General features: G+C 39.1%; 1 protein-coding gene across 2 annotated transcripts in view; it reads left to right on the forward strand.

The window, feature by feature from the left end:
* The first annotated feature begins 716 nt into the window (after positions 1-716).
* sstr3 (somatostatin receptor 3) overlaps positions 717-24,829 on the forward strand; it is a 46,762-nt gene continuing 22,649 nt past the window's right edge. The window contains exon 1 of one of the 2 annotated variants that reach the window (XM_033971881.2): positions 717-899. The gene's annotated coding sequence lies outside the window, so the exon portion shown is untranslated. The remainder of the gene's footprint in view (positions 900-24,829) is intronic. The other variant, XM_055223816.1, reaches the window with a different exon arrangement.

Raw genomic sequence — 24,829 nt, forward strand, 5'->3', positions numbered from 1 at the left:
CATGTGGGAGATGTACTTTGGTGCTAGGCCATGGAGAGACTTGTTCACAAACAGCCTGCTCTGCTTTAAAGTCAGAGAATATTATATGAAGAAGAGTGGAGAGTTAAACGTTCTATGCATAAGAAATTTAAAGCGCAGTCGAACATTGTGATTGCATCTGTGTTTTATAATAATCACACATTAAGAGATCTGGCCTTAACCCCTTAGAATTCCGGGTCATTTTGGTGAAACTGCCTTTGCTCTGACCTCTCCAAATTAAAATGATCACCATTATTGAACCCTCTGTAGTAAATACACAAGTTTTGGGGTCTTTGTAAAGGTAACACCCTGTAGTTTTACCCACAGGTGTCAGAATCACTGTATATATGTCTGCTAAGCATTTATACACTTTGGAACACACATAAAAAATAATATTTCTCGTTCTCGCCTAATTTTTTTTTAACCAAAATGACCAGAAACAGCTGTTATTTTCCCTTATTATGACACATGTCCACTGCTCTAAGAAAGTGAGCAACATTACATTTGTTTGCCATCCACACTATACATACTTAGAATCGGGAACAATAAAAAAAAAGTCAACCCTCTCGAGCTGAGCATATTGGTTTTACGCACACTTTTACGCACACGCACACGGGGACTCCTCCCACTCGCCGTTACCTAGCTACAGCGGAGAGAGACCCGTGGCTGCAGGCGACTCCTCTCATCACTCGGTCCAGGGACAGCGAGGGGGGAAAAGCGCGCGTGGAGAAGAACCAGCTCCTCCTGCTCCAAAACCGACGACTCCTCCGGGATGAACGAAGCCCAGGATAAGCCACAGCACTGCATCTGATCCGATTCTTCCTCAAGTATCCAAAACATCCACGCGAGTTGGTTAAGTTTGACAAGTGCCGTGCGTAAAGGTGAGTGTAAACTTAAGATTGCGGTATTCCTGGTTAGTTTTAAAGTGTTTTTGGTGAATGTTTTAAGCGCGTTGAGTTGTTACAGTCTAAAAAAAACACAAGGGAAGCTTTCACATCACCTGCGCAGCTCGGGAGTTTTCTGCTGGGATAAAAATAGCAGTGGTGCTGATGCCCAAATTCCCCGTGGAAAATCTCTCCAAGAAGTCAACACGGAGAGAACTAACCGAGTTTAGACCGAGTGCAGTGATCAGCCCCTCGTTCAGACAATGCAATAAACGCGCGGTTAAATCGATGGCAATTCTCTTGAAAAGTTGCCAGATCAGATCAACAAAATGATCCAATTCGCAAAGGTTGTGGTCTCATTTAGATTATCCACTTTTATAACCGAATTTAAGCTTAGAAATGATTAAACGTGTGACCAGATTGCAGCCAAATGTGTATGAGTTTTGCATATACAATTTAATAAAACTAAAAATAATAATAAATAAATAAATATTTTGGCATCCCTATTCGTAAAATAAAAGTATAAGTACAACGTGTGACCATCTTGCAGGTTTATATGATTGTATATGATTTTTGCATATACAATTTTATATATATATATATATATATATATATATATATATATATATATATATATATATATATATATATATATATATATATATATATATATAATAAATACAAAATAAAATAAAAATAAATACAAAATAAAATAATACAAAATAAAAATAAAATAAATAAATAAATAAATAGGTATATAACTATAAAATATAATGATCCTATTCGCAAAGGTTGTGGTCTCATTTAGATTATCCACTTCTATAACCAAATTTAAGACTATAAATTGTTAAACGTGTGACCATATTACAGCCAAATGTGTATGATTTTTGCATATACAATTATTTAAAAATAAAAAATAAAAAAATAAATTGGTATCCCTATTTGCAAAATATAAGGCATTTTAAATTAGGCTTGACAAAAGTATAAAAATCAGATGCTCATTGATACTAAAACTGATATTGAAACTAGATGCTCACTTCAGTAGGTATCAAAACTAAGAAAGTCACATTCACGGGACAGAAATGAACCTTTCCTGAAGCTTTAGAATGATCTTGAGCTGCATCAGAACAAGTATAAGACACACAGACTAGTACACGCCCATGGACCACTATGGAATTTACCTGGACACTGAGGGATTACACAGATATAAGGACACATGGGAATATAAAAGAAAGTACGGTCATTTAATGTTGAAAATCACATTCTATTGTCTAAAGAAAGGGTGTTTTTATTATCATTGTGGTATGGGATTTGGTATTAAGTATTAAGTATGTTCCTTTGTTTGAGGTTAGTTATTTTTTTGAGCCATTGCTGTTCTATCTGAGGTTTTTAATTAGTCCTGCTTTTCACAAGTAGCGGCGAATGCATTGGAGCTGCTTTTACCATTGCACTTGACATGGTAAAGAGGTACATAGAGATTCAGTCATTTCTCCCAGTCAGTGATCAGCTTGGGTCTTTTTATTGTATTTATTTATTTAACAGAGATAGTGCATATTAATGAACATTTGTGTAAATATCATGGATTATAGCAAAGATGCACATTTCCATCTGTTGTCCCTATAGGCGGGTGATACAGACACAAAATCTGACCAAAAAACACCTAATAGAACAGTTTAAAAGTATTCACAGACTTGATTTAAACAGGGAGTATTATGCAATATCCATTTTTTTTAGCTTTCTCCCATGTTGTAATGTTGTTCCCTCATCAAAAACATGTCTGAAGAGGTTTTAGATGTCATCCGTGCATGTTTGAGTAATCTAGTGATCTCTCCCGTGCCCTATTTGGACCCTCTGCCCACAAGCCTCAGGGTCAGCGTCAGCGTTTGGGTGGAGGATCAGTGTCAGTGTTTGAGTGGAGGGTCAGCGCCAGTGTTTGGATGGAGGGATTAGCGTCAGTGTTTAGGTGGAGGGTCAGAATTTGGGTGGAGGGTCAGTGTTTGGGTGCAGGGTTAGCGACAACGTTTTGATGGAGGGTCAGCATCAGCGTAGTTTGGGTGCAGGGTCAGTGTTTGGGTGGAGGGTCAGCGTTTGGGTGGAGGGTCAGCATCAGCGTTTGGGTGGAGGGTCAGCGTCAGCGTTTGGGTGGAGGATCAGTGTCAGTGTTTGAGTGGAGGGTCAGCGCCAGTGTTTGGATGGAGGGATTAGCGTCAGTGTTTAGGTGGAGGGTCAGAATTTGGGTGGAGGGTCAGTGTTTGGGTGCAGGGTTAGCGTCAACGTTTTGATGGAGGGTCAGCATCAGCGTAGTTTGGGTGCAGGGTCAGTGTTTGGGTGGAGGGTCAGCGTTTGGGTGGAGGGTCAGCATCAGCGTTTGGGTGGAGGGTCAGCGTCAGCGTTTGGATGGAGGGTCAGTGTTTGGGTCCAGCATCAGAGTTTATGGAGCGTCAGAGTTTGGGTGCAGGGTTAACGTCAACATTTTGATGGAGGGTCAGCATCAGCGTAGTTTGGGTGGAGGGTCAGTGTCAGTGTTTGAGTGGAGGGTCAGTGTTTGGGTGGAGGGTCAGTGTTTGGGTGGAGACTCAGTGTTTGAGTGGAGGTTTGTCACTTTGTTCCTCCTGGACTTTGTTTCCTCGTCTATGGACCACTAAAGTTTAATAAAGAGTTTAGTTTTTGATATTTTCAGCAGAATAGTTTTAAATGTGACACAGTGTTGATGTTTGCTTCATGTGGTGGAGGAGCCTGAGCTTCATGTGGTGGAGGAGCCTGAGCTTCATGTGGTGGAGGAGCCTGAGCTTCATGTGGTGGAGGAGCCTGAGCTTCATGTGGTGGAGGAACCTGAGCTTTTTTAGATTCTTTAATGTTACTCAGTGGGTTCAGGTCCCACCCGTGATAAGGGTCACACTTAGACTTTATCTGGACACATCGGCTGGTCATGAAAACACCACGATATATTATTACAGAGATACACTGTAATAAACTATAACATTGAATCTACTTTAAAAGACACAATAACAATAATGATGAGCCCAGTAAAGTATTTTTAAATGGACACATCATCAAGGCCTGAGCTGCAGCACAAACAGAACAGAATGAAGCAATAATTATCCACAGAAGTTAAATATTTAACCCTCCACAGCTCAAATCTTATTACAGTCGTCCTTCACTATATCACAGTTCACCTTTCGACGGCCTCGCTGTTTCATGGATTTTTTCAGTACAATTTTCCATATTTTTTTTTTACATCGTATGATCGTGCATTGTGTTCTGCGTCCTGATTGGCTGTTGGACTGTAGACCATTGTCCATCAGTCTCCTCCGTGCCGTGTCTCCTGTACAGTACAGAATGTGTTCAGACAAATTTACATAAACGTTGGATCGCAGTGTGACTCTGAAGTGCTGTACGTTTGCAATTTGTTTTCTCCCCGACAAAACCCACAATGTCGATGAAACGTTCTGCACCGACAAAGACGCCGACGAAGGTTTGAACTTTGAGAGAGTTTAAACGAGAGAGAAATGTGAGAAAATGTTAATGCCTGTGTGAGAAAAGTGTATAAAGTGTGTGGTGAGGGGTTTTACAGCCAAAAACATATAAAATAATAGTAAAAAATGAAGCTGATTTTGCGGATTTCACCTATTGCGGGTTATTTTTTAGAATGTAACGATAACCGAGCGACCACTGTACAACAAAAATACCCCAAATCTCCTCTGTTTTACAAAGAAAAAGTACATACGATACATTTGAGCCCCTATATCTACGGTTCCATCTTTCTTATACTGAACAATAAGTGGATTATAGTCGTTATTGTGTCGACGCAGGGGCTTGACATCTGTATTGCTGATTGCTTTGAAACGGGAGTTGATCTGCAAAATGACATCTTGAAAATAAGCGATTAAAGATTATTCAAACATGAATCACTCCAAATACAACTTCAGAGGCTCAATGAGAAGAAACAACTAGAACACGGTTAAACGCTCTGAAAAGTCCATTTTGCAGAATAGGTCTGATTTAAACCTCATTAGTCCGACATCATCTCCGCGGACTAGGGCAGAACAGTTTGGTAAACACGTCTAATGACATTTGCCCCGACGATCACCGCAATTGCGATTAGATTTGCAGTTTTGATTATTTTTATTATTGTTTGTAGAACTGTGGCACGTCTTGAACGCACCCAGGAGCATCAACATCCATAAGAAACTAAAATTAAAACATGAACTGCTAAACTAATGAGTATCCCTGAACACGTTTACCACAATCAGTTATGTTTTATTGCCGCTGTCAGTTCGCAAACTAGAGATGTGGTGCATTAAAATAAGGTCAATAAAAATAGCATTTAAAGGGCTGATCTGTTATAACGTTGTTTCCTCGTCACAAACAGACCTGGAGTTGTGTTTTGTTTCATTCACACATGTTTAACACACAAACCCTGCATATTTAGAGTTCTTCTCCCAAACTGAAAACACTCTGTTCCACCTTGTGATGTCATCTGGTAATACAGGAAGTGCTCCACTGTGTTTGTAAACTCCACACACCTTCACTAGAATCATTTAGATCAGGGGTGTCAAACTCAATTTCAGCGAGGGCCACACCACATCAGCCGTCTCAAATTTGCAAAGATATAAAAAATATGTCTGTGTAACCGCGTAACTCTGACATTTTAAGACAGTCATACATTGAAATTTACGTTGTCGTGGGCCACATAAAATGACATGGCGGGCCGTATTTCGCCCCCGGGCCTTGAGTTTGACATATGTGATTTAGATGATCTAGGCCCTGGAATTGCCCAATTTCTACTGAACTAAAGGTAAAAGAAGCTGTTAACTTGAAAACTACCACTTCATGACATCACAAGGTGGAACAAAGCATTTTGAGGTTTGGAGATGTACAGACTGATAATTAAGTGTTACTCAAACATGTTTGAATGAAACAAAACACAACTCCAGGTCTATTTTTGAGGAGGAAACAACATTATAACATAGATCAGAAAATAGAGTAATATGGGCCCTTTATAGACCTTTATGTCCCGGTTTAGTCTTTTATGTGGTTTAGTGTTTGCGTTCTCGCTAAACGCATCGGACAAAGTAAAACACACACTGCGTTTAGATTAGCGTCTCTTATAGATGCAGCTCAGATTTTGCTTTTGGGAGGAAATGAATATGCAAAACGTACAAAAAAAGAAGGAAAAAACAGATGAAGTTGTCGTGCGAGTGCTGCTTGGTTTATCAAGACAACAAGGACGAAAACACTGTGGAGGTTTATCATGTGGGAAAAACAGGTGTAAATTATGTGTAGAGGACAAACAGCTCCAGTTTCTGCACAGATGGGGCATTAAAAGTCATGTAAAGTAAAAGTACACGAGTCTACAGTTGATGGTTCACAGTTAAAACATCCTAATAATACGCAATTTTGAAGGCAATATAACAAAAAACACACATTTGACCTTTGACACTTTGACCCTAATCTGCAAAAAAAGGTGAACGTCCTTCAGCTGTCCTGGGTAAGGCTGGGTATCATTAAGATTTTGCCGATACGATACATACCTCGATACAAAGGCCATGATACTATACATATATTAATACAGTACTTTTTTGATTTGATACAATATGATACGATATATTTCAAATCAAAACAGTGAATCAAATATCAAATGTACGGCATGAACAAGCCACACAATACAATAGTACTACGACAGAATAATTTGGTAAAATACGCAAAAAAAGTATGACGATTCAGCCACCCGTGATATTGATACTGTATCAATACGTTAAACAATACAATATACTGATATTCTTGATATTTATTATGGCATCAGTGTCAAGGCTGAGAATCATTAAGGTTTTGCCGATACGATACATACCTCGATACGTAGGCCACGATACGATACATATCTCAATACAGTACTTTTTCGATTCGATACAGTAATGACGCAATATATTTCAAATTGATTCGATGCGATTCAGTGAAAAATACAGCGTTTCGTGACCCGTAATGATCAACCCCATGTTAATAAAAAATAAATATTAATAGTGCATTTAGTCTTATGTTTACAAAAGATGGATGAACATAAACAAGTGCATTGTGTTTAGTGCATTTTGCTAACTAGAAGCACACATCAGACTGTTCCATTGGTCAATATTATTCATCCACAGCTTATACGAACTCCACATTTACATTTACACATGTGGATTTTCACGGCTCTGAAGGATCACGACGTATCGACTAAATCATGACCGCGATAAACCACTTTGTTAAACCACTATCTGTGCAAAGTTAATATAAAATAAACCTACTTTAATAATCAAAACAGTGAGTCAAATGTCAAATGCCACACAACACATTAGTACTATGACAAAATAGTTTGGCAAAATATGCAAAAAAAATATGTCGATTCAGCAGCCCGCGATATCGATACTGTATCATTAAATTAAACGATGCGATATATTGATATTTTGATATTTTTGCACACCCCTAGTCCTATGACATCAGTCTCAAACGGCCAAGTCGCTAATCCAAGTCACTGTCGGCAGCACTATAGAAGGCTATTTTAAAAGTTCAGCCTGCGTTTCCCAGCATGCCTCTCTTTTACCCAGCTGTTTCTCCTCTATTACCCAGTTTTAATTGTATTGAATGAATAAAAAGGCAGAACAGTCAATGACCTCACATCCTGGAGGCCTCTGCGTGAGCAAACCGAGCACAAACAGCACAGTCCTTTTGCTCAGACGCTAAACTCTTGTGTATATATTAGAATTTCAGTAGGAATAAGAGGCGCAGTTTAACGGTAAATCGTGTGCATCACCATCTTTTAGCACGAGGCTCGGTAAATCTGCGCTGTGTGTCTTTACAGTCACGTGCAATAACCCTGTATGTTAATCCCACTCAGAATCTGCATAATGGAGGCTTGTCTGAAATGATTAATTGAGTTGAGGTTTTAATTAGACAAACCTGGTCTTGGTTTGGCCAGGAAATTGTCCAGAATTGGCTTTTTAGTCCTAGTTTAAAGATACACTTTGTAACTTTTTGGTGGGAAGCGAGTCTGTCATCTGTTTCTCCTTCAATTTATACATCTAGTATTTGTATAGATATAGATATATAAGCTTAATAACCAACTGTGGAGCGTTCCAGGCACAGCAGCAGGATTGAGTGTGATGAAGAGGCTGCAGTGGCTTAATGCTAACACAGTTTTAAGTGTGCTAAAGTGTACAAGGTTGAGATAAGAAACATTAGCGGTGAACATATACACACTGATAATCCTATGTTATGTTAGATTAATACGACATTACTTACATATTTGATACAGTTTGTGATTAAAAACACTTTTGAAATTCAACTGTCTCTTGTTTGATGAAAAACAAAGCTAAAACTGAGCTGTGTAGTTGTCAGTTTGACCTGGAAGTGATGTCATTTCTTAACAATCCCAAAGCTTCTAAAGGGAGATCAGGAGGTTACATAGAGAAGCTTTAAACTTTAAGCTTTTGGACAGTCCTGGTTTAGTCTCGGTTGAAATGTTATAGTGCCAATAAAAAAACGCAAAGATAAAATAGTTTTGACTTTTTGGCTCAGCACAGTCAAAGAAATCGCACCATTTCTCAAACACAAACGTCTTGGCGGTGGTTCCATACTGCGTAACAAACCTGTTGGACCTGACGTAGCATCTGTCTCGCCGGGAGGGCAGCTGTGCGTGAATGTCCTCCCCTCCACGAAGTGTTGGCAATCTGCGCAATTAGAGCGCACTCAGCATCGCGACCTCACAAACTCAACTGTTCATATCATCACGTTGGTCTGTGACTAGTGCAGAGCATCAAGTGTTATGCCATAAAACTCTCCTCTGACAAACTTTGCTTTTGCTCTTTCTCTGGATAACATTAAACCAGACCAATTCTGCAAAAAATGTTTTCTTTTAACCGTCTTATAGTTGCTTCCCCTCAACATTTACTCATCTGAAGTTGTATTTGGAGTGATTTGTGCATGTTTGCGTAATCTTTAATCGTGTATTGTCAAGAGTTTTTATGCAGAATAAGACAGGAGATTTTGTTGTTTGTGGGGGAAATTATGCCACTTCAAAAACTGTAGCCTTGGCCATTTAATTGTGTCCAGTCAAATTGCATTTCCAGTTCCAGACTGTGATTAATCTTTTAGCTCTAGTTTGCATTTGACCCATCCTTCAATACAGCTTTGCGAACCTGACAGGGACCCATCTTCAAATTTGGAGCAATGTTTTAGGTGGGAAAAAACCCAAAACTTAGCAATAACATGACTTTTAAATCAAACTCGTCCCTGTTTGTCCTAAACTCTTCGTCACATCAACAGATCAGGTCACAATCGTCCTAAACTATTTCACCAACTTAACATTCAAATGATTTTTATTATTATTAATCTTATTTTGTGCCTTCTTTGTCCATTTCAACCTTTTTAAGTTCATTTAAAGAGTTGTACATAGTGATAATACTGTACTTCTTACTTGTTCAAGATTAGAATTTATAAATGGACACGCTGCAACTGAACAAAGTCATTTTTTCATTTGTAATCAACTTTTTTTGTAGCTTTCTCACGTGTTCTGGGAGTTTTCCCTCATCGAGAACGTGAGGAGGTCTGGGATTATACTTTATGTGCGACGTTTCGATCAGTTTAAATCCGGTGGCGCTCGAAAAGTCAAATCATTTCTTAGATGGGATCTGCTGTGACAGGTTTGAGTACCACGGCTCTAGTACTAGTCTTTAAAACACACAATGACTCAAAAGGCGAGTTGGCTGCAATTATTCATCCAGCTTTTTCAGTTCCGATACCGATACTGATACTACCTGATCTTAACCAATACCAGTGTAGAGAGAGAAAATGGCACTTCTTAAAACACAGTTCGCTTATTACACAAGAGATCCATTCTGTTATAACTGTTATTTACTCTTCAAATCACTACTGAAGAACTTTGTATGAATAAAAGCTCAAAGATTATGAGATGTTCTGTGCCAAAATCAGCTGTTAATCATCTTATTATGTCCAATTAAAGGCCCAACCGGGAAATGGACTGAACCGATATTATGGAAACAATACCAGAACCAGACAGTTTTTCAGTATCAGCGCTGATGTTTGATACCAGCATCAGTATCATTGCATCTCTAACAATGATCGTTCCCATTTTCCAATTTGGAGCAAAGCTTTGGGCTGAAAATAAATAAATAAATAAATAAATAAAACATCTTGCATAGTGTACAACCTTTAAATCTGGTAGTTCTCGGAAAGCCAAATATTTTTTAAGTACCGTATTTTCCGGACTATACCTCGCTCCTGAGTATAAGTTACACCAGCGAAACAATGCATAATAATGAAGAAAAAGCATATATAAGTCGCACTGGACTATAAGTCGCATTTTTGGGGAAATTTATTGTTCAAAATCCGAGACAGACAACAAACAGGAAGTAGTTTTCGTGACCTTAAACTAAACTAAACATTTACAGTATTGTTCATGAATTATCATGGTCTTATGGTCTTATAAATGAAGGGGAAATAAATAAGGGAAAATTAAATATGAAAACAGGTCAAGTATATTTTCTTATAGGTATTACAAGCAAGTCAAGTACATTTTCTTACAGGTATTACAAACAAGTCAAGTACATTTTCTTACAGGTATTACAAACACACCAGCGCCATCTTTTGCTCAAACAAGTGAACTGTAACATGTATAATCAACCTTTACATAACACATAGGTAAACACGTACATGACGTATACACAGTGAACTACATACATGTCGGGTATGTTAATGTAAGATATTAACATTTAATCAGATAACTAAAAAATAAAAAACAAGATAACAAGTTTACTCTGGATCTCACTCCAAATCACTAAATCTATTTAATTCTTCACTGACTTATATTTGACTTATGTGACTTATATTTCACATATAAGTCACATCTGAGTATAAGTCGCACCCTCAGCCAAACTATGACAAAAAGTGCGAATCATAGTAAAATACAGTAGTACCACTGCTCAAGTTGTACTTTTTTCATAAAGCTAATTGAATCGGAAACACTGATCCCAGTTTTTGATCTGCCTGTCGTAGTAGTAACCTACTCGCCTCTGTGTACGTTATGTCCCACTTTAATATCACAAATCCTTCAGTAAGACATACAGCTGTACAGGCCATACCTAAGAGAGAACACTTGACATTTTCATAATCCCGACCACATGTGGCTGGCATACAATTCATTAATCAACCAGTATTGCATAAGTATTATTTGGTAATATTAAATACCAAAACACCTTTATCAGTGGTAAAGATAGAGGGTTTTGTACATGTCCTCGTCACTTTAATGAAGAGGAGATGGAAAGGCTGAGGAGCACATAGAACTGAGAATTAACGAAGAACCCTCCTCACGGTTCGCTGTAAGAGTCTGTCCAATGCTCCGCCCACAAGCCTACGTCACCCATGCTCCCACAGGACAATTCTCTATAAATATACAAAAATGTGATGCAAAACTGTACACTACAGCTTCACAAATCTGATTCGATGTGCAGTAGCTTCATTAGCAGGAAGTAAACTGATTGTGTTAATACCGCAAGAAGTGAAATACTCCCCTCTTTAATGCTCCTATCTATTACAAAATTGGTGTAATTGAGGAAAAAAAAGTGAGAACATGGGTCATAGTCACTCATCTGATACGTTTTTAGATGGTCTGAAAACGCAAGAAAAAATACAAAATGGATTTAAACAACACATTTTCAGGAGCCTGTGATCAACACGAGAGTTCATGGTCCTGTAACTGTAAAAAATCAGCTGTTCTGGTTCCAGCTAAGTCCGTTTTTTCTGGTCAGATTGTGTTAAAAACAAATCTCGGGTTAAAGTCTAACGTGAGTAACACAGCTTCAGACAGAGCAGAGCCTCCAGTTAGCGCCACACCCCCAGGGAACGTTGATGGCATCAGCTGAAAAGTATCAGTATCCCGGGAAAAGATATTCTTAAAGCGACGTTGGTTTTCCTGGTATGTTATTTCTCCCACACATTTTGTTCGTGGTGATTTGAAAAGTAATTACAAGCTCTATTTAATCCACAGGAGGGACGCGTCAGGCAGGCCCAATTATGGCAGAAAACAACTGCATAGAGAGCAAAATGAAATCTAATCAACTGTGTTATTTACAGTCCTGTCATATGAGCTTATCTGTTTGGTTACAGCGACTAAATATCACTGCAGACTTTGATTATTAGATTAACCCTTAAAGTACAGGCCCATGTGACCCGCCCTGACCACCTTCTGTTCAAAACCTCCATCTGGATATGAATCACGCACTTAACATCTGACTCCGACCCAAATCTGCACATTATACACGCAATATAAACCTTTTTTTTTAAAATACTTTTCATCTGATATCATCAACAGTCCCTGGGGGTGCGATGCTAACTGGAGGCACTGCTCTGTTTGAGGCTTTCACGCTCAAATTTGACTTCAATTTGAGCTTTTCTTTTACGCAATCTGACCAGAAAGACTTGGCGTAGCTGAAACTGCAACGTGAGCTGATTCGTGCTGTTAAACGAGTCCGAATGCAATCAAATAACATTATAGTCACAAGCTAGCTAGCGTTAGCCAATAATTTTTTGTACAGTTAGTCACTTTCACTTTTATTGTTGAAAGTCAAACTCCTAAACAGAACCACGGACGCTCGTATTAATCAAAAACTCCTGGCGGTGTTTGCTAAAGTTTGCCGCCACGGTGTCACCATGGTAACTGCTGAACATTCTGCCATAGACATGCATGTAGAAACCCCACAGCGTGACGTCACCGCGGCGTATCAATTGGCAAAATGAGCACGCAGTAAAAGAGCTAGTGTATTGTGTTCACTTGTGTTAGCCAGAAGTTAGCCCTTGCTTTTTTTCCTTCGCTTCTTCTTTTTTTTGCTCTTTCGTGGAGGGCCTCATGTCTCTCTCCTCGTCGCCCCCTCTTCCTCTAATGTCACGGTAAGAATTTTTGAAGCACAATATATCACTACAGAGAAATATCACGATAAACGATAATCTTTGAATGACTTTATGCTGTTGACACGAAGCAGGATGATCCCAGTAAACCTATTTTTAAATAACAGAAGGATGAACCAAGCGCATTTGTCCACTGAGCTGAAGGTTGTTGGTACAAATCCCACTTTCAACGTAAAAATATCATCGGTAGAGCTGTCAGATCCACTGATCCACAGATTGGTGGTACGGCAGCTCCCACAAATGAATAATGTTGTTATGTCCTTGCACTTTGAGTGTCTTGAAGGTGGAAAAGCGTTATATAAAAATGTGACCATGACCATTTACCAAAGAGCTTAAATCTGACCTTATTCCATACAAGTTAGCAAAAATCTCTCCGCTTTTGTAAAGACATTGTACACGCGGTAAATACAGTGGATATAGTGATTATAGTGACAGTCCGAGCTGCACACTTTCATTCATGCCCCTTCTCCTCTCATAGTGCGTATTTTAACACTGCTGTGGTTGTGCTGCTCTGGCTTCTGCACGGGAATTCATGCAAAACAGTTATTTATACAGAAAAAATAACTATGTATTTATATATAGACAGATTAAACGTGTGAATCATGAGTTTAAAGGTCCTATATTACGCAAAATAGACTTTTGTGAGCTTTAAGTCATGTAATAGTGCTGTATTACCCGATGACATTACAAGTTGAAAAAGGAAATTTAGTTGCACTGTTGAGCTTCATAAAATGTACTTTAACCTACAGCCATGTTTCAAAACCAGGTGATTCTTGTTTTAGCTGTTTTTCAGGGTCATACTTCACTTTTGGCTTTGATTGAAAGCTGAATACGCACAGTTATACAGACAAATTAGTCAGTGACAGACTTCACCTTTGTAAATGAGGTGTGATTATCTCTATAGAAACAGATAGACTAATAATAACGTCCAAGGCAAAGGCACAACAGTGTTACTATAGGTCCAGACTCGCAGTCAAGACTCTGGCAACCTAATCCATGATAATCGCTATTTTGACGTGTCGTTCTATTAAAGAAGCTGGAACAATATTTTTTTTGGAGGTCAATGTTTATCTGTGGACTTTTTCTTTGTACTACTGAGAAATTATTGGTTATTTTTTGGCTGTATAATAAGATTTAAGCCATAAAAGTTTGAATTATTAACTTGTATGACTCATTACAGATGCAAAACTAATGACTAAAGAGTTTCATTTTGCTGTTTATTTATCGCAGCTCAAGATTTTGAACAATATTGGAGATTTAGTGTAGTTTAAATCTGCTCTTGGGTTTTGTGTTAGTGGCTTAGATTAGTTTCAGTATTATCGTTTATCGTCTATATTTACTTCAGTGATATATCGAGCTTCAAAATGTCTTATTGTGACATGCCTAAAGGTAGAATCATTGTTAATAAATAATGACCAGATTGGGAACAAGAGCTGCACTAAACCAGATCTTAATGAGAACTAAACCAGTATAACACATGGTATGCACGGATCCACCTGTCAATCATGCCCATTTCAACTCTAGGAGATTCACCAGTGTAACCAGCCTATATTAATAATATATGATTATATACATTTTATACTCTCTGTACATTCTAACATACTGCCTGCTCCATTACCACTTCAACTCAGTATCTTGGGATACTTCGTGGTAGCCCCACGTGGAAGTGTGACCTCATGTGTTGGGAATAAACAGAGCAGACACACTGATGGGAGATGGGCTGATGGGAGATGGGTGGAATGCTAGCACCGATAATGGCCTAAAACTCCTCCTAAAACTTTGGGTTCATGTTTTATATGTCTATATCCGAGTTTTGTGTCCCTCAGTTTGCAGATGCCTCCACTCTGACGTCGGTCTGTGCTTTTAATCAAAGGAACAGGTGAGTGTTGTCACTGTTGCTAAGTGGTGCTAATGCTAAGCAGTACTAGCCACAGCTAATGTAAAGTGCTAACGTAACTTTTTAGTGTTTTGGTACAGACTGCCTTCGTTTTAATAGTGCATGCCGGAAACTTAAGTATTTAAAATGTTAGCTAATTATCACCACAGCTAATGTTTGGATATCTTGTTGTTAGTGAGTAGCTGCTAAAAGCGCTAGCAGCTGCCATTCATTCATTCATTCATTGAAGGATGAAAAGTTTATAAACACTTGCCTTATTTGAGTAGTCTTATGTATTAATACTAATACATTTATGAATTGTTATGGTACCACTGTGATGTACATCTAGAATTTATTTATTTATTGCAATAATGTTAATGACATGCAGAATACTGAAACTGGAATGTCTTGTAGAGGCCAAGTTTCTTCTTCTTCTTCTTCTTCTTCATGTCTGCTTGGATTGGATCTTACCGGACAGCAAGGTCTGAACTGCCGGTGTCCAACGGACTAATGCTGCATGAATGATACTGCAAATGTGGTAGGAGGCTAAAAGCCTCGCTCCACCTACTCCAACACATCTGGACTCATACACACACATTCAAACTCTATTTGCCTCGAATCATTTCCTCTGTCGATAAACTGGACTCCAGAATGGTGTGGATTAATACAGTGGACTGTACTCAACTGTTGAACTCTTTAAGTAGAACTTATCAAATGAACTGAACAGTGCACTCTGTAAATATTTTACATACTTTTTTTTTTGCATATTGTCACAATACATGGTACATGGACACTACATCCTGCTGCTGTTGTTATTGTTAAGTACTGTCTCTCTTTCCTCTATGTCGAATCAGATCTGAGCCCAAAATCGTTTTTTGCTTATACCAGATTCACAACTTCATAAGGTATTGAAGAAATGTGTGTTCTGGGTCCGGCGCAAAGTTATTACTAAACTGATATTAGGAAATTAGGAAGTTCAGCGGTGAACAGCGGTGGTTTTCCTTCCTCCTTTTACTTTTAGTTCAATAGAGATCGGCAATTCCAGGGCTGAAATCATCCAAGTGATTCTAGTGAAGGTGTGTGGAGTTTAAAAACACAACTATGTATGTTAAGAGGAAATATTATAACACGGATCAGAAAAATATGGGACGTTTAACCATAAACCAAGTCTACAAATCTGCATTTAAACCACCATAGACACACATATACAGATATAAATATACGTTTGCCACCAGTTGTGGAGGAGGTCTGTCTGTCTCTGTATTAAGTCTGAATAAGAATTCAATCAGTGCTTCAGCTGCTTCAGAAATGTAGATCAAAGAGGTTATCAATAAAGCTTTCTATAGGGCCCCAGACTGAATACATCATGAAACCAGCGAGTAGGAGCCTTCTTTTCTAGATGTATTCTGCCAATTATAGAGGAAAGAGGAGAGAGAGGACATTTTAGTAGTTTCCATTTTTGCACTTGAAATTCTGATTGTACTACTACTGCACTACTATTAAATATTGATTCACTGTCAAAACTTTGAGCGACTTAATGTCATAATGACTCGGGATTTGGAAAATGACCTTGGTTTATGACAAAGAAAAAATGCAATAGTTGGGTGTGGGAGCTGGGTCCAAAAACGACTAAGCAAACTGGGCCAAGCAGTTCATATACCATGGAGGACATTCTGGCAATATGGCCTCGTGTGTAGAAAAAAGAGCAGGGTCTTTGTACTCCAGAGGTTGCAGCTTGATTGCTGATCGGCTGCAGGTGAGTAGTGGGTGGTAACGTTGGTGAGAGTGGTGCTAGACTCACAGAAGGGAGGGGAGACAGCACAAGAACACACAGGGAAAAAACAAGAATCCTGACACTTAAAGGGGAGAACTGACTTTTAACTGCACCAAATCAACTTTAAAGGTCCCATATTACACCAAACTGACTCTTATGAGCTTTAAGTCGTGTTATAATGTTGCTACCTCCTCAAAAATACACCTGGAGTTATGTTTTGTTTGATTCACGCATGTTTGAGTAACACTTTATTATTAGTCTGCCTGTATCGCTTAAATCCAGGGTTGAAATCATCCAAATGATTCTAGACATAGTGGCATGGTTCCTGTATCACCACATGATGACATCACAAGGTGGAACAGAGTGTTTTTTTCAGTTTGAGAGAAGAACTCAGCCTCAATATGCAGGGTTTGTGTGTTAAACATGTGTGAATGAAACAAAACACAACTCCAGGTCTGTTTGTGACGAGGAAACAGCATTAGAACAGATCAGACAGTAGTGTAATCCGGGCCCTTTAACTGCAGGTATCCAGCTTGTTACTTGTCACATTTTTTTGCATAAATATTACGATTTAAAATGTTTAAAATATAAAATAATGATCCACATGTGTCGTAGATTACAGGTCTAACTATATAGCAAATAATAACATAATCATATATATTATAATATGACAGAAAACATATACACAATAAAAATGTTTGACCAAATTACTACAGCTACTACTACTACTACTAGTACTACTACTACTACTACTGTTACTGCTACTACTACTGCTACCACTACTACTACTACTATTACTACTACTACTACTACTACTGCTACCACTACTACTACTACTACTACTACTACTACTACTACTACTACTACTACTACTACTGCTACTGCTACTACTACTGCTACTGCTACTATTACTACTGCTACTGCTACTACTATTACTACCACTATTACTACTATTACTACTACTACTACTACTACTACTACTACTACTACTACTGCTACTGCTACTACTACTGCTACTGCTACTATTACTACTGCTACTGCTACTACTATTACTACCACTATTACTACTATTACTACTATTACTACTACTACTACTACTCCTAGTACTACTTCTACTGTGAGTTATTATCCCTCTGGTGTTTTAGAGGACACTTTTCCTTTGTTAAATACAGAAATACCCAATTCCAAAGCGATTAACCTGCCTTTCATTTCGACTCCACACAGGTCTTTTATGACTTGCCTAAAGTGTTAGTGTCACATTTAAATTCAAACTCCTTTCAAATCAATAATTTGACAGGCTCTGGATTTGTTAAAAGAATATAAATTAGTTTTTTAATGGTGTGGGAAATGAATGAGATCTTTGCAGAGCTGGAGGCAGTGGGACCATAGGGCAGTGTGGAGGAGGCACTGAGAATATATTAAACATAAATATAACCTATGTATGAAAATCTAATGTGTAAAACAAACTGACAGAGCAAATGCATTATTATTAGCCCTTAAGATGTTTTTTTCCTCATACATTAGAGCAATTTGAGCAGTACACATATATTGTATCAGAGGTCAAAATAAGTCCCTCATTACGTTCTAAAAATAACCCGCAATAGGCGAAATCCGCGAAGTATCAGCTTTATTTTTTACAATTATTATATAACTTTTGCGGCTGTAAAACCCCTCACCACACACTTTATACACTTTTCTCACACAGGCATTAACATTTTCTCACATTTCTCTCTCGTTTAAACTCTCTCAAAGTTCAAACCTTCGTCGGCGTCTTTGTCGGTGCAGAACGTTTCATCGACGTCGTGGGTTTTGTCGGGGAGAAAACAAATTGCAAACGTACAGCACTTCAGAGTCACACTGCGATCCAACGTTTATGTAAATTTGTCTGAACACATTCTGTACTGAACAGGAGACACGGCACGGAGGAGACTGATGGACAATGGTCTACAGTCCAACAGCCAATCAGGACGCAGAACACAATGCACGATCATACAATGTAAAAACGCATGTAAAATTGCACTAAAAAAAGCTGCAAAATAGCGAGAACGCGAAAGGTGAAGCGCGTTATAGAGAGGAACCACTTTAGTCCAATAATCAGGAAGTGCGCGTTAGCATGCTAGTTGTTGTTTTATATAGAGGGTGTTCATAAGAGTCTGTTTATGAGTTTAAAAATGTATTAAAAAGGCAGTTGATAAGGTATCTTAATCAGATTTGTTCTATTGTACACAGTGGTTTCCAAAGTTTTGACCTAATTTAAAACACCTCTATGTGGACATCGTTAGCGGCACGAAGCGCATCAAGATAGTACTGGACTTCATGCCATGTTCGCTGTAGCAGAGCTTAATCAATGGCTGCAATCGCATCTGTATCTTTGGCTTTAGTTCAGTAATGTCCCGTGTCTTTGTTCGATACCGCTGTAACGACTGACGGGGGGGACCAAAGAGACAGAACTCAGGGAAAAGTTTGACAATGTTTATTAACAGTTTCAAACGTGCAAATGAAGGTAGATCGATCGGGGAGTTGAGGGCGGGGTTGTTTGCCGTGGTTCAGGTGTATAGCGTGAGCAGCAGGGTCTGAGACGAGGTGAGCAGCACCGGTAGAGGCGAGCTGGGTCAGGAGAGGTGAAGTTCGTACCGGTCGTAGAGAGCTGGGTTGGAGACAGAGGAGCTGAGCGGGTCCAGGCAGCGGGATCTGACGAGGAGCAAAAAATATCCAACTTAGAACGAGTCACAAAGACTTCGTTTGAGGAGAAGCCATTTTTTTAGGGGTTCATTCAAAACGATGCCTCTTCAAGCAACATTACAAACTTTTTTTTTTGAGTACAATAGAGCAAATCTAATGAATATATCTTATCAAATGCAATTAAACTTCACTTTATGGACTCCCTGCGTAAGAAAAGTAAAAAAAAAAAACCTTGAGAATTAGAAGAAGTTGCTCCGTGTTTTACTATGTCATCGATGAACAAAACTTGGTACCACTTCATAACTACAAATTATTTAGCCTTAATAAAGCATGAACAAAAACTTAATTCATAATGAAGTAACTATTTAATGAAGGCGTTAGGTTATATTGTTAATTCATAATGAACTTTGGCTTAGTAGCTTCTTAATTAAGTAATTGTTCATGCTTTATTAAGGTTATTAAAGCATTTTTCTAAAGCGTTTTCTATGAATGTGTTGCATGTTTGGTGGGTGGAGAGGCACAGGTGCAGGTTGGCTGTCAACACCACCGCGATGACGGAGTAAATGAATAATGTATGATCATATAAGGAGACTAAAATCACATTAACACTTTTAATTAAAACTCATGTGTATTAACATGAGGTTAGACTGTGAACGAACGTGCCTTCCGTAATCCAATTTACTAATATTTTGGCAAATCATTTCTGACAGTCGACGTTATAAATTTTGTACAAGCACCAAACGTGAAGATAGTTGCCAGATCTGCCTCTTCATATCTCCTTCAGCTCGTGTTTTACTAATGGCTTCTTTTTGCGGCACTGGGTCGCTTGTTTCGCTTTGAAAATCTGCCAACCCTGAGCCATGAGAAAAGTAGAGAGGAGATGATTGGCTTTTATGAAGACTTATGCTCTTATTTTCTTAAAAATTTCCTGTTGGGGGACCCCTAGACCCACCTGCCTCCAAACTGACAGAATTTTAATTGAGGGACCTTTATTTCTTGAGTTAGCACTTCATAGAACTTAATAAAATAATACTTAAAAGGTCCTATGTTACGCAAAATTTACTATTACCAGTTTTTAGCCATGTTATAAAGCTGTTACCTCCTCAAAAACAGACCTGGAGTTGTGTTTTGTTTCATTCCCACATGTTTGAGTAATTTGAGTAACTTTATTATTAGTGTGTCTACATCTCCAAAGCTTAAAACGCTCTGTTCCACCTTGTCATGTCATGACGTGGTTTTTTAACTTAATAGCTACTTTTTACCTTTAGTTCAGTAGAGATAAGCAATTTCAGAGCTGAAATGATCCAAATGATTCTAGTGAAGGTGTGTGGAGTTTAAAAACACAGTGGAGCACCTGTATTACCACATGATGACATCACAAGGTAGAACAGATTGGTTTTCTTTTTGAAAGAAGAATTCAGCCTTAATACGCAGGGTTTGTGTGTTAAATATCTGCGAATGAAACAAAACACAACTCCAGATACACTGCCTGGCCAAAATAAAAGGTCACACACTCCGTTCATGTTCCGTCTTTAGCTTTGATTACGGCACATTCGCTGTGACATTGTTTCGATTCTCCAATGTCACAAGATTTATTTCCATCCAATGTTGCATAAATTTTTCACCAAGCTCTTGCATTGATGATGGTCGAGTCTGACGCTGCACAAAGCTTCTCCAGCACATCCCAAAGATTCTCAATGGGGTTAAGGTCTGGACTCTGTGGTGGACAATCCATGTGTGAAAATGACGTCTCATGCTCCTGAACCACTCTGTCACAATTTGAGCCCGATGAATCTTGGCATTGTCATCTTGGAATATGCCCGTGCCATCAGGGAAGGAACAATCCACTGATGGAATAACCTGGTCATTCAGTATATTCAGGTGTCAGCTGACCTCATTCTTTGAGCACAGACTTTTGCTGGACCTCGACCTGACCAACTGCAGCAACCACAACATATTTGCTTAGTTAAATCCAGGTGGTGACTTGTTTTTTTGTTTTGTTTTTTGGCCAGGCAGTGTATATAAATCCATTAAAAACATGTGCAGGTGTGTGTATAGAAGTTTGTTACCAGATTATTAAATTGCGATTGTGTCACCAAAGTATCCAGTTTTGCTTTTCGTTGAAGTGTAGTCCAGTTTTGTGAAGCAAAACAGCTAAAAGTCTTGTTTCCTCAGCCTTATGCAGTCATGTGATCTGGTATTAAATGTTCCTGTATCAATGATTAACAAGCAGGTGAGATATTGAGTCAGTCTGTGAAGTAGTCCCTTATTAATACATTAATACAGTGTTGTTCTCTTCTGACGGATAGCGATGGCCAACCCATTTTTTCATAGTGTACAGTGATGGGTTAAAATCCATCGTCTATTATGAAACGAAGGGCTGAGAGGAAGAGAAAGAGTCTAAAGGTTGCGTGTAGATTCTATCTCCATAATCCAGGACAGAAAGAAAGGTCGTTTGAGCAATCTCTTTTCTGTAATAAAATGATCATTTGGATTGAAGTCTACGCTTTAAACCCGTGTGATCTCGTGTGAGCCAGATGCTAACCACTCTGCCATAGTCCCACGTTGATAAAACTCAATTTCCACAGCCTATTATGTGAATTCAAAAGTACATTTACAGTTCTTATCTGAGTCATAATATTTGTCGTCTCTGTGTCACCTGTGGGCAGTGAAAAGGCTCTTGTTTGAAAATGGCCGTAGTCTGGAGTCTTTTGTTTGAGCTGTTGCCGCTAACGTTAATTAACATTGTGAGGGCTTCGAGCAAACAGCGCAGTAGACGGGGAACTGCCATGTGACTGGAAAATGACCTACTGCAATTTAGACAAGCAAGAGTTATAGTAAAACAGTAATGAAATCTCTTCTTTTAATATGAACTCATGTCCCAGATTAATCACTGTGAACATAATACAGAAGTGCTTTTAATTTGTCTGTGTTTGAACCATAGACTGTATAAAGAAGTGGACTAAGTGAGTCTGGCGTCACCCATAACGTTCGGCTCCAGTCAAATGAAGCTCATCGAGGCTAGCGGTTATAGCAGCGAATTTGGAGCCGAGTTCTGTATTTGGAAATCCGACCGTGAGTATCTTAGCAACCAAAGAGCCAATCAGGAGCGAGGCTGTTGAAGGTAACACCTCTTCCCGCTCGCACCGCTGGTTTGGCAGGGGGCGGGCACTTAGCAACGCTGTCAATCAAACCTGTTGGAGCGACATTGAGGAAAAAAAGCTGATTTGTCTGTTATTTATGTTCATATCTTGATTCATGGACAATAGTGAAAGAAATAAACCCCAGGATCATGTAGAGCGGGTTAATATGAACATTTTCAGACCAAAATGACGAGTCTGACAGCAGCAGTTACAGAGAGAGGGACCACAGCTTTACAATAGAAAGTGAACTGGAGCCAGAGTTGATGAATGTTTTTCCAATCCAAGAAACTTTGCTCCTTCCCAGTCAGTCCATTATAGGGTTACTCCTTTTCTCGGTTCAGTCCTGGTTCAGTCCTGGTTTAGTCCTGGTTCAGTCCTGGTCTAGTTCTGGTTTAGTCCTGGTCTAGTCCTGGTCTAGTTCTGGTTCAGTCCTGGTCTAGTCCTGGTTTAGTCCTGGTTCAGTCCTGGTTTAGTCCTGTTCTAGCCCTGGTTTAGTCCTGATTCAGTCCTGGTTTAGTCCTGATTCAGTCCTGGTTCAGTCCTGGTTTAGTCCTGGTTTAGTCCTGCTTCAGTCCTGGTTTAGTCCTGTTTTAGTCCTGGTTCAGTCCTGGTTTAGTCCTGATTCAGTCCTGGTTCAGTCCTGGTTCAGTCCTGGTTTAGTCCTAGTCTAGTCCTGGTTCAGTCCTGGTTCAGTCCTGGTTTAGTCCTGTTCTAGTCCTGGTTTAGTCCTGGTTTAGTCCTGATTCAGTCCTGGTTCAGTCCTGGTTTAGTCCTGATTCAGTCCTGGTTCAGTCCTGGTTCAGTCCTGGTTTAGTCCTGTTCTAGTCCTGTTCTAGTCCTGGTTTAGTCCTGGTTTAGTCCTGGTTTAGTCCTGGTTCAGTCCTGGTTCAGTCCTGTCCTAGTCCTGGTTAAGGCCTGGTTCAGTCCTGGTTTAGTCCTAGTCTAGTCCTAGTCTAGTCCTGGACTAGTCCTGGTTCAGTCCTGGTTAAGAGCAGGTTTAGTCCTGGTTCAGTCCTGGTTCAGTCCTTGCTTAGTCCTGTTCTAGTCCTGGTTCAGTCTTGGTTCAGTCTTGGTTCAGTCCTGGTTCAGTCCTGGTTCAGTCTTGGTTCAGTCCTGGTTCAGTCCTGGTTCAGTCCTGGTTCAGTCCTGGTTTAGTCCTGGTTTAGTTCTGGTTTAGTTCTGGTTTAGTCCTGGTTTAGTGTGGGTCTTGTTCTTAATCTGGTCATTACTTTTCACTGATGATTCTTCCTTTAGGCCTGTCTAACACATTTTGAAGTTCGATACATCGCTGAAGTAAATATAGACGATAAACGATAATACTGAAACTAATTTATGCCACTGACACAAAACCCAAGGGCAGATTTAAACCACAAAAACTATTTTAAATCTACAATATTGTTAAAAATCATGAGCTGCGATAAATAAACAGCAAAATGAAACACTTTAGTCGTTAGTTTGCATCTGGAATGAGTCATAGAAATGATTTATTCAAACGTTTAAGCTTAAAGAGTTAGAAATGTTCCCGTAGTGCAAAGAAAAAGTACACACAATAAATACTGCCCATAAAAAAGCACTATTCCAGCTTCATATATAGAATGACAGGTCGATGAAGTAATTATGGTGACAAGTCTCCCGTCCTTTGATCATTTCTGATGGACGTCATGGAGTCAGTGAGATGATCATAGTGACTGAACGCTCACTCTCAAGTTTCAAATATAGTGTAGGTCTTATGTAACCCCACGCAACATTATGACACTGATAATATAGGGCTCTTCAAGACATTTCGAACTTGAATGAGGACTCTCAAGTTTACTGCCTATTACTTTATAAGCACTGTAAATGAGCTCAGTACGCCACTGGTGATATTACTCCAAAGGTAAGTCCTGATCTATGTTAAAATGTGGTTTTCTCATCACAAACGTACACTGCCTGGTCAAAAAGAAAAGTCACCACCTGGATTTAACTAAGCAAATATGTTGGGGTTGCTGCAGTTGGTCAGGTCGAGGTTCAGCAGAATGAGGTCAGCTGACACCTGAATATACTGAATGACCAGGTTATTCCATCAGTGGATTTTCTCTTCCCTGATGACACGGGCATATTCCAAGATGACAATGCCAGGATTCATCGGGCTCAAATTGTGACAGAGTGGATCAGGAGCATGAGACATCATTTTCACACATGGATTGTCCACCACAGAGTCCAGACCTTAACCCCATTGAGAATCTTTGGGATGTGCTGGAGAAGCTTTGTGCAGCGTCAGACTCGACCATCATCAATGCAACATCTTGGTGAAAAATGAATGCAACACTGGATGGAAATAAAACTTGTGACGTTGGAGAAGCGAAATCGAAACAATGCCACAGCGAATGTGTGACGTAATCAAAGCTAAAGACGGAACAACGAAATATTAGAGTGTGTGAGGTTTTTTCTTTGGCCAGGCAATGTACTTAACTAGTTTTCAGAATTTTTTCTTTTTTTTTTGTATTGTATTTTA

Source organism: Periophthalmus magnuspinnatus, chromosome 8, assembly GCF_009829125.3.
Source record: "Periophthalmus magnuspinnatus isolate fPerMag1 chromosome 8, fPerMag1.2.pri, whole genome shotgun sequence".
In the NCBI taxonomy this organism is placed as follows: domain Eukaryota; kingdom Metazoa; phylum Chordata; class Actinopteri; order Gobiiformes; family Gobiidae; genus Periophthalmus; species Periophthalmus magnuspinnatus.